The sequence below is a fragment of the Nannospalax galili genome, unplaced genomic scaffold, assembly GCF_000622305.1.
Source record: "Nannospalax galili isolate Female #2095 unplaced genomic scaffold, S.galili_v1.0 scaffold110, whole genome shotgun sequence".
In the NCBI taxonomy this organism is placed as follows: domain Eukaryota; kingdom Metazoa; phylum Chordata; class Mammalia; order Rodentia; family Spalacidae; genus Nannospalax; species Nannospalax galili.
The window spans coordinates 383,965-394,581 of NW_008328707.1; positions in this window are offsets into that span (position 1 = coordinate 383,965).

Here is a 10,617-nt window from a genome sequence, read left to right on the forward strand (position 1 = left end):
TTCCGCCTCTAATCTTTGTCCTAACCTCACAGCGATGGGCGGGGCTAGGCGCTGGTCCTTCTAGCCCAGAGGATGATTGACACCTTGAGTTAATCTCCATGAAGCACCCTAGGGTCTGGGAAGGATATTTAGGGATATTAGGGAGCCTGCACTCGCCTATTCAAGCTACTATGGACAACACGATCCACGCGAACTTCACTGGTACTAGAAGCCAGTTTTAATCTGGAAACTTGGAATAGATGGAACAGATTTATTTTCAGAACCCTATAAAGACACAGGTTTCACCTTTGATCCTAACATTGCCTGGTATGGCTTTCTAGTTTTGTCTCAAAACAGGACTGTCTCCGTCTCCAAAAGAAGGGAATCTTTTTTTTTTTTTTTTTTTTTTTTTTTTTTTTTTTTTGGTCTTTTTGAAGCAGGGTCTCCCTGTAGCCCCAGCTGTCCTGGAACTCACTATGTAGACCAGGCTGGCCTTGAACTCACAGAGATCCGTCTGCCTCTGCCTCCTGAGTGCTGGGACTACAGGTGTGCGCCACCACGCCAGGCTTCTTTTTCTTTTTCAGGGGGGACCGTTTTGGTAACTCGTTTGTAATCCTCGATGCCTAGGACAATGTGTAAAATCGAACGCATGGTTGAAGCTGGAGCCTTGAAAAGTCGAAGCTGACAATTTGAAGAACTCTGATCACAGAACCCTGAAGATGCAGAGTACCTGTGCTTAATGTTCGCAGGTCAGAAGCAACGCCTTAAAGGAGGTCAGTCCGGTGAGAGGAGCACACAGACGCCTGCCTAAGTGAGCACTTCAATTTTTATTTCAAATCCTAGAAAAGTCATCTTCTACCGTCTTCCCATTAACCTAAAGGCCTGATAACGAAGGCAGGTGTGGTGGCCTACACTTGTAATCGAGCTTTATTGAGACTGAGATCTGAAGGTTGCCACAGCCTGGTCAACCTAGTGAATTCCTTCTGAACAGCAAGGGGGGAAAGAAGGGGGAGAGACAAAGAGAGAGAGAGAGAGAGACAGAGACAGAGAGTGAGAGAGAGCGAGCGAGAGAGAGAGAGAGAGAGAGAGGAGGAGAAGAGAAGAGGGGGAGGGGGAGAGAAGAAAAGAAAAGAAAAGAAAAGAAAAGAAAAGAAAAAAGAAAATCTTCTGTTACATAAACAAATTCAAATCCTTTGTGGGAAAAGAGTATAACTGTATTGCTATGTATAAATAGAATATTGCAACTGGGTTGGCAAACACCTTTAATCCCAATACTTGGGAGGCAGAGGCAGGCAGATCTCTGTGAGTTCCAGACAAACCTGGTCTATATAGCAAGTTCTAGGTCAGCCAGTGCTATGTATTGAGACTCTGTCTCAAACAAACAAACAAAACAAATTACCAGATAATGTAGACTAGCCCACTACAATAGGAAAAGAGAAGTGCTTGGGCTTAGCTAAACTACAATAAATAAATAAATAAATGAATAAATAAATAAATAAATAAATTCTTCTCTTAGACTTTATTTGGTAAGAATGGGGAGAAGTGCCACCTGCTGGCAAAAATCTCAAATGGCCTAGTTTTTAGAGCTTTCCTAAAATTTTTCTGTCCCTTCATTACTGGACAAAAAGTGGGTAGGCCTCACCATAGATTACAACCTTCATTGATAAAGTTTTCTGCTTGAAACCAATAGAAAGGCAAAGTACCCTCACCTGTACCCAACAGTCACCCTCAAACAGCAGCTGAGGGGCAGATGATGGTAACAACAGAGGTGGAGAGTGAGGACAGAGTAAGAAACGGCCTCCCTCCAGCTAGCCACTCTGTATCTCGGACTTCTTGCTTTACACACACCTTCCCAGGACTAAGAATGGCTGGACCAGGACCTGAAATGATGGCACACCTGATCTATCTGCCAATAAACCCATCAAGAATTAAGTCTTGGGTGGGGGGGGGGCTAGAGAGATGGCTCAACGGTTAAGAACACTGTTCTTGCAGAAGACCTGGGTTCGAATCCCAGCACTCACATGGCAGCTAACAACTGTCCTAAATCCAGTTCCAGGGGATCTGACTGCCTCTTCTGTCCTCCGTGGGCATTGCACAACACGGGTGCACTTACCTACATGCAAGTAATACACACCTACACATAAAATAAAAATAATAAAATTTAAAAAGAATTAAGTTTTGAGCGACCAAGGCACCAACCTTAAGATCAAGTACACAAAAAAGGGAATTTGACACAAGGGACTGGTATTACCTCATTTAAACTTGGTGACTCACAGAGAAGGCAGTGTACTGGCTTCCAGGTACTCAGTGTTCTACACCACAGCAAAGTTCAGGCTGCATGGGGTTAACTACAAAGGAAAGATCATTGGATGTGAAGGTAAGAGAATTGGATTAGGTTACTAAGCCAGTTGCTCACTATCTGAGATTTTTGGAAAAACTTTCTGAGCCTCGGTTTCACCATCTAACTAACACTCTAAATGCAAATAACACTTGTCCTGCCTCCCAAAGAAAGTGCCTGTGAGAACCAGCTATGATGAACTCTATGAGTTCTATAGGCACATGAAGTGTTCACATTCCTTTAAGTTTTTCTAGTCTTTACATGGGAACCTGGCCCAAATATACCTGATATAAACTTGCTCCTTACTTTCTAAGCCCATCCAAACTCAAGAAGCATTTGGCACAGATTCTGACCAACCAAGTGCTTAATAACTATTTCTTTTTAAAATTACCAAAAGGATGGAGCATTACTTTCCTGGCATTATACTCAAAAGGCACTCTCCTTGACTTCCATCAAAACAAAGTGGTGGTCTCTCGATGATCCAGTGGTGGTTCAGGAATGATCAATCCAATTAATATGAAAAGATAGTTATGAGCATAGAGCTGTGGAACCACACAAGCTCTGGGGTTCAAATGCCCTCCACTCCATCACTGAACAACCTTGGTCAAGTAATAAGTTTTCCCATCTATAAACTCGAATAAGAGCAGCAGTACCAAAGCATTACGATGAGCACTGGCAAAGCTTGAAAAGAATTTAGAGGCCTAGTTAAGGTGTAGCTCAGTGGTAAAGCACTTGACATCATGTGCAAGACTCTGGGCTTGATCCCAAAAGCATAAAATTGAGACATTAAAGGCCAGGCATTATGGCACATGCCTGTAATCCCAGCACCTGGTAGGAAGAGACAAGAGGAATACTGAAAGTTCAAGACCAGCCTGGTCTACAAGAAGCTCCTGTCTTAAGAAACAAATAAGCTGGGCGTGGTGGTTATTTGTCTTAAGAAACAAATAAGCTGGGGCTGCAAGGAGACCCTGTCTCAAAAAGACCAAAAAAAAAAAAAAAAGAAAGAAAGAAAAAGAAAAAGAAAAAAATAATAAATAAATAAATGCAAAAGAATAAGTGCCTAAAGCATAGTAAATGTTATATTTTTTAAAAAAAAACTAGAGGGGCTAGAGAGATGGCTCAGCAGTTAAGAGCACTTGCTGCTCTTGCAGAAGACCTGGATTCAGTTCCCAGCACCCCTGTGGCAGCTAACACCCATCCACTCCAGTTCCAGGAGATTCAGCTTTCTCTTCTGGCCTCCATAGACACTGCACACACATGATGCACTTACATGCACGCAGGCAAAACACTCATCCACATAAAATAAAAGTAAATACAATATTTTAAAAATAAGAAAGAATAAGAACAGCCAGGCATGGTGGCACACGCCTTTAATGCCAGCACTCAGGAGGCAGAGGCAGGCAAGATCTCTTGTGAGTTCAAGGACAGCCTGGTCTACATAGTAAGTTCCAGGCCAGCTGGATTCTAGGCCAGTGGTGAGGCAGAACGTCATGAGGGTGGGAGCCTGAAGAGGAGGGGGCAGGAGGGAAGGAAGGAAGGAAGGAAGGAAGGAAGGAAGAAAGAAAGAAAGAAAGAAAGAAAGAAAGAAAGAAAGGAAGAAAGAAAGAAAGGAAGGAAGGAAAAGAATAAGAACTAGAGAGCTCAGCAGTGAAGAGCACTTGTACAACCATGAGAACTGGAATTCAGATCCCAGAACCCATAAAACAAGCCAGGCATCCCACAAACACTTGCAATTCCTGATCCAAGGGCCTCTGTGCATGTGCAGGCGCAGGCTTATACTCACACAGACTCACATATACAAACACACACAAATAAATTTTTAATAAATATGTAAATTAATAAGTAGAGTAAGTTCAGCAAGTTTGTGATTTCATTAGTCTCCACACCTACAATGTAGTATCAGATTGAAATTGTTCACTGGATACTATTTTATTAAGGCTCAAAATCCACTACACAAATACCTCACACAGAAAAGAACAGCACTTTTAAATAAATACACACTTATTTAGGCCTTCTCTTTTTGGTGCTGGGATTTGAATCCAATAACTCATACATACTAGTCTAGCACTCCATCACTAAGTCATATCACCTGAAAGAATAGCATTTTTGTTTTGTTTTTTAGTTGCAAATTCAGTGGCAAAATGAATGGGGGTTATGTCATGAAAACACTGTAAGAACTTCAAAACAGAAGTACCTTTCAACAGGTCTAGGGATCTCAAGTGTTCTCACTTCCTCAAATTAGAACTGAAGACAGCCGGGCATGGTAGTGCATGCCTTTAGTCCGAGCACTCAGTAGGCAGAGGCAGACAGATCTCTGTGAGATTATGATCATCCCGGTCTACATAACAACTTCCAGACCAGCTGGGGCTACAGAGAAAAAAAAATCCTGAAGACACACAGTACACATGGATTGAAATTTGTGGTAGTTAAGTAAAACCTCAGGTTAAAAGGTGGACTGATTTAGGGAACCCTAGTGCTTCTACTTAGTATTAATTGATATTGTCCATTTAAATATCTATAACTAGCAATCAGATGGCATACAGAGGAGAAATATCATAATAAATTCTAAGGAAACATGTAAATACTTTGAGTTTTAAAAATATATTGTGGGGCTGGGAAGATGGCTCAGATCACCATAGTTACATAAGACCAGGGGCAGGTCAGTTAAAAAAGAGGTTTTCAGTTAACAAAAAGTTTTGGTTAGGAAAAACAAGTTTCTCAGAATTGCAAAAACATAGGCTCCATGGAGATGCTGGTATAGCTGAGTGGGAGGATATGCTACTTGGCTACTGTTAAGTTTCCCAGTATTGCAGAAACAGTGTACCGCCCTGAATCTACAGGTGCAGCCTTCATGGGACTGGTTCTGATTGGCTGGCTGCAGTTAAAACAAGGATGGGGAGGCAACTAGGCAGAAAAACAAGAGAAAGCAAAAGTCAGAACAAAATCAAGTCAGCTTTGCCATTTCAGGAGAGTGATAGAGGAAGACATCTGATGTCCTCATCTCACCTCCACATGTGAGCACACACGGGTGTACAGCCATACATTCTTGTGCATGTTCCACATATATACACACCAAACAAATTTTTTTCCTTTCACTGAATACTGCTCCAGTACTCTGTTGTCCCTTTTTCATTCAGGCTTCCAGCTAACACACACACACACACACACACACACACACACACACACACACAATTTCTTGTAAGAAAAACCATTGACTGGACTAGAATCAATAAGGACAGCATACCAGGGCTGGTGAGATGGCTTAGCAGGTAGAGACATGTGGTGACAAGCCTGACAACCTGAGTTTGAGGGAAAAAATTGACTCCTGCAAGTTGTCCTTCGACTTCCACCCATGCACAGTACATGCAAATACCCTGCCCCCCGCACAAATAATATACATTTTATTTTAAAGACAGCATGCCTGCCCTATTTTCCACCTATTTTTTTCTGAAACAGGGTCTTACATAGCCCAGGTTGACCTTGAACTCTTAATCTTCCTGTATGTACCCCAGAGTGCTGGGATTGCAGGCATACACCACCATGCCCAGTTTGTTAATGGATTTATACTGTGCTGGGGATCAAACCCAAGGCTCTGTGCATACAGGGCAAGGACTCCACCAACTGATCTACATCGCTAACCTCTCAACTTCTTTTCCTGTCAAGAAGACAATGGTAAATGAACTTTTACTAACAATGACATTGGACTTAACAAATGTTGATATGAAACACCAGGAAGAGAATATGACACAGAATTCAGTGGTTATCAGCTCATAATTATTTTACCTTGGGTTCAATGTATTTTGCAAACGTTGACTGAGAAGGTATTATCAACGAACAGAGTAAGAATACTTTAGGTCTTTAACAACTGGGCGTGTGTTGGGTATGATGGTACACGTCTTTAATCCCAGCATGTAGGGGACAGAAGCAGGTGGCTCTCTGTGAGATTGAGGCCAGCCTGGTCTACACAGCAAGTTCTAAGCCAGCTGGGGCTACAGGGAGACCCTGTCTCAAAAACAAAACACCACCACAAAACAAGAAAAGAACTGAGTGTGATGGAGCACACCTAAACCCCTACTGCTTGAGAGGTAGAGCTAGGAAGGTCTGGAGTTCTAAGCCAGCCTCAGCTCATACAATTCTAGGTCAGCATGGGCTGCATATCTCATAAATAAAAATAGTTTTAAAAAGCCTGACTAACACATAATGCAACCACATAAATGCAATACAAAACAAAATCATTAAAATATATTGCTATAAGAGGTAAAAAAGCAAGCAATGTCAAAGGAATGATCAACCAGAAGCCCAAACAAGAAAATCTAAAAAGGCTTCAGAATGGAGTTAGCATTCAGTCAGGGCTCAAAGAATGAATGCAACTATTTCTTTTCTTTTCTTTTCTTTTTTTGTCTTTTATTGTACTCATTTTAATAAAAAGTTTTACAATGAAAGAAGTACAGGGCTGGAAAAATAGCTCATCAGTTAAGAGCACTTGCTGTTCTTCCAGAGAACCAGAGTTTGCTACAGACAACTGCACTCACATGCACATACTCCCCAGTGCATACATATAATTTAACATAATTTTAATCTTTAAAAATATTGATAAGAAAACAAAACTCACCCTATGATTGTAGTGCCTAAACATAACCATTCCCAAAATAGATCTATTTCTTTTCTTGAAGTCAAAGAGGAACTTTGAAGTCTAACCTAAGTAGAAAAAGAGGCTGGGTATGGTGGTACACATCTAAGTGACCCAGCACTTGAGAGCCACGTGGGAGTTGGGCAGATCAAGATTTCAAGGTTAGGAGAGAGGTGGCTGAAGAGATGGCTCAGTGGTTAAGAGCGCCGGATGCTCTTGCAGAGGACCGGGGTTCAGTTCCCAGCACCTAACAGTCTGTAGCTCCAGTTCCAAGGGATCTGCCACCCTCTTCTGACCTCCATAGGCATTGCATGCACAGGTGCACTTACATACATGCACAGAAAATGCTCATATACATAAAACAATAAATAAATAAATAAATAGGTTTCAAGGTTATTCCTGACTGCATAGCAAGTTGAGGTCAGTCTGGGCTAAATGAGACCCTATCTCAAAAAAAGTAGGGGAGCAGGAACCACTATACTGAAATATAGGACTGAGACTTTGACCATGAAGGAGATAAGAATGATTATAAAAAGGCAGGTGAGAGGATTTGTGGATGAAGGCACCTGCCACCAAGTCTGATGACTTGAGTTCAATCCCTGGGATCCACATGATGGAAGGAGAGAACGGACTCCTGCAAGTTGTCATCAGTACACACACAAACAATAAATAAATATAATGTTTGAATGAAAAATTAACAACAAAGAATGACTGGAAGGGCACTGAGATATGTTGAGAAGTTCATTGGTGGAAAGAGCCACCAACCACAGCAGGAAGACAGATTATATAGAGAAGGCAACAATCAAGGTTTTAGACACTGCCTTAGTCACTTTGGGGCTCCTATAACAAACTACCATGGACTGAGAGAGTTAAACAACAAACATTTATTTCTCAAGGTTCTGGAGTCTATAAGTCCAAGATCAAATTGTTATCAGATCCTGTGTCTGGCAAGGGCCTGCTTTATGGTGTGCAGAGGCTGACAAAAAACTTCAAGTGGTAGAAAGAAAGTTAGCTTTCACTTAAAAGAAAGTGCTCAACTTTCCCTTCCAAAAGCCCCACCTCCAAATACCATCACAGTGAGATGAGAGTTTCAACATATGCATTCAGGAGGGGCACAAACATTGTTTAACGTGTACACGTGTTAGAATGGAGGAGCTGGTGATGCATGTAGATTTTTGAGAAAGTAAGTTGTCAGTATAGACCATTAGAACTAAAACGACTGGGCCTGGTGGCTGATCCCTGCAATTCCAATACTGGGGAGGCTAAAGCAGGGAAATTACTATAGGCTCAAGGTCAACTTGGCCTACATAGTGAGCTCCAAAGCAGCCTACACTACCATATGAGAACTGTCTCACAAAACAAAACAGCAAACCAAAAATACAGAACTATGCATCACCCTATCATCAGGTGCTAAAACTGTAGAAATGGGTAATTACTGACTCAGGAAGCATACACAAATGAAAATCAGATGTCTGGGAACAGAGCCTGAGAAAACATCGAGAAAGCAAAACTGGAAGTGTGGTCAAAGAAGAAAGAGGACTAGAGTAGTTGAAATGATAAAAGGAATCAAAAGTAGTGGTCCAGGAATAATGAGTTTACAAAACTGGAAGAGAATTTTATAATCTTAGGTGCTTGAACCATCATATAGGGCCAATGTTACTAGATAAATTGTACATGGTAGATAAGCTGAAGATAAGAGTTGCACAGATAAAGTTACCACAAAATGAAAAGGGTGGATTTCAACCTCCATCAGTGTAGCGGCTCTGATCTCAGCAGACCGCCAGAGAGTGCCAAGTTCTGACCTCCCGCTGGCCTACTTCTGGAATAAGGGCTGAGAATGCAGGAGACTGCCTGAGAGTGCCCGGATCCTGTCTCAATGTGATGAGGGAAGCCTGAGTGTATCTGACTGGAACCTGAATTGGGCTTCTATGGGTTCTCCTGAATAGCTGCTCTGAAGCCATCAGTTCCCTCCAAATTAAACCTGAGAGAACCTGAACCCTGTACCAACCCGCTTTACATAACCAATAAAGAAAGGATCTAGGCACCCCGATATTACAAACAGAAGCATACTTCAACTTAATTCTCATTTGAGAATAATAAACAACAAAATAAATTCACATGTCAAAATCACAATGAAAGCATAAAATGGAAAGCCAAAACACTATGTCCCCACCAAACTCCACCAATCCTGTAGAGGGGTTCTACAAGAACCCCCTAGAGATAACACAAGACACTGAATTTAAAAGAATCATAAACATGATCAAGGAATTCAATGAATTTAAAGAACACATGAACAAACAAATCAAAGAGCTAAAAGGAGATAGGGATAAACTTCTGAATGAATTCACAAAAGAGATAGAAACATTGAAGAAAACTCAGGTAGAAATTAAGAAGGAAGTGCAAAACTCAATAAGCCAACTTGAAACAACAGAGGAAAGCCTCACCTCCAGAATGAATGAAATGGAAAACAGAATATCAACATTTGAGGATAAAGTTGTAAAATAGCAGCACTGGGGGATAAAGTTGAAGAATTGGACCACTCAAGGAAAGAGTATGGAAAAATTTTAAAAAACACAGGAATGGAATATGCAAGAGTTGTGGGACACCATGAAAAGACCAAATCTACGGATCATAGGAATAGAAGAAGGAGAAGAATTTCAGGTTAATGGTGTTGACCAGATCTTAAATATGATTGTAGAAGAGAATTTCCCGAAATTATGGAAAGACATCCCCATACAAATAAAGGAAGCACACAGAACACCAAATTGACAGAATCAGAAAAGAAACTCCTGATGACATATCATAGTAAAAACACTAAATGTACAGAGCAAACAGAGAATACTGAAAGCAGCAAAAAAAAAACAATCCACATACAACGGAAAGACCATCAGAATTACAGCTGATTTATCAATGCAAGCTATGAAAGCCAGGAGAGCCTGGACCAAGGTTTTTCCTGTTCTACATGACAATAGATGCCAGCCCAGAATACTTTACCCAGCAAAAATGTCTATTGTAGTTGAGGGGAAAAGAAAAACCTTCCATGACATGAAAAGCCTGAAAGAATACAAGTCCATAAAACGAGCCCTTCAAAGAATACTTGAAGCAGTACAGAGAGCAGAGAGGGAAAAAACTATACCCCAGGCACAACGAAAGAAAATAAATAAAGGTATAACTGAGGAAACACAAAATTAGAGAAAAAAAAACAGCAATCAAAATGACAGCAACCAATACACATCTTTCAATTATAACATTAAATATCAAAGGACTGAACTCCCCAGTCAAAAGACAGAAGTTAAGTGAATGGATTAAGAAACAAAATCCATCTCTTTGCTGTCTGCAAGAAACTCATCTCACTTTCAAGGACAGGCACTACCTGAAAGGATGGAAAAAAATATACCAAGCAAATGGCACTAAGAAAAAAGCAGGCACAGTAATTCTAATATCTGACAAAATAGATTTCAATGTAAAACTAATCAGAAGAGATAAGGAGGATCACTTGTCACTTCATAAAGGAACAGTTAACCAAGAAGATATTACAATTCATAACATATATGCACCAAACTCTGGTGCACTCAATTTCATAAAAACAACATGACAGGACTTTAAGACACAGATTAACCCCAACTCAGTAATAGTAGGGGACTTCAATACCCCATGGTCTCCAGGTCAA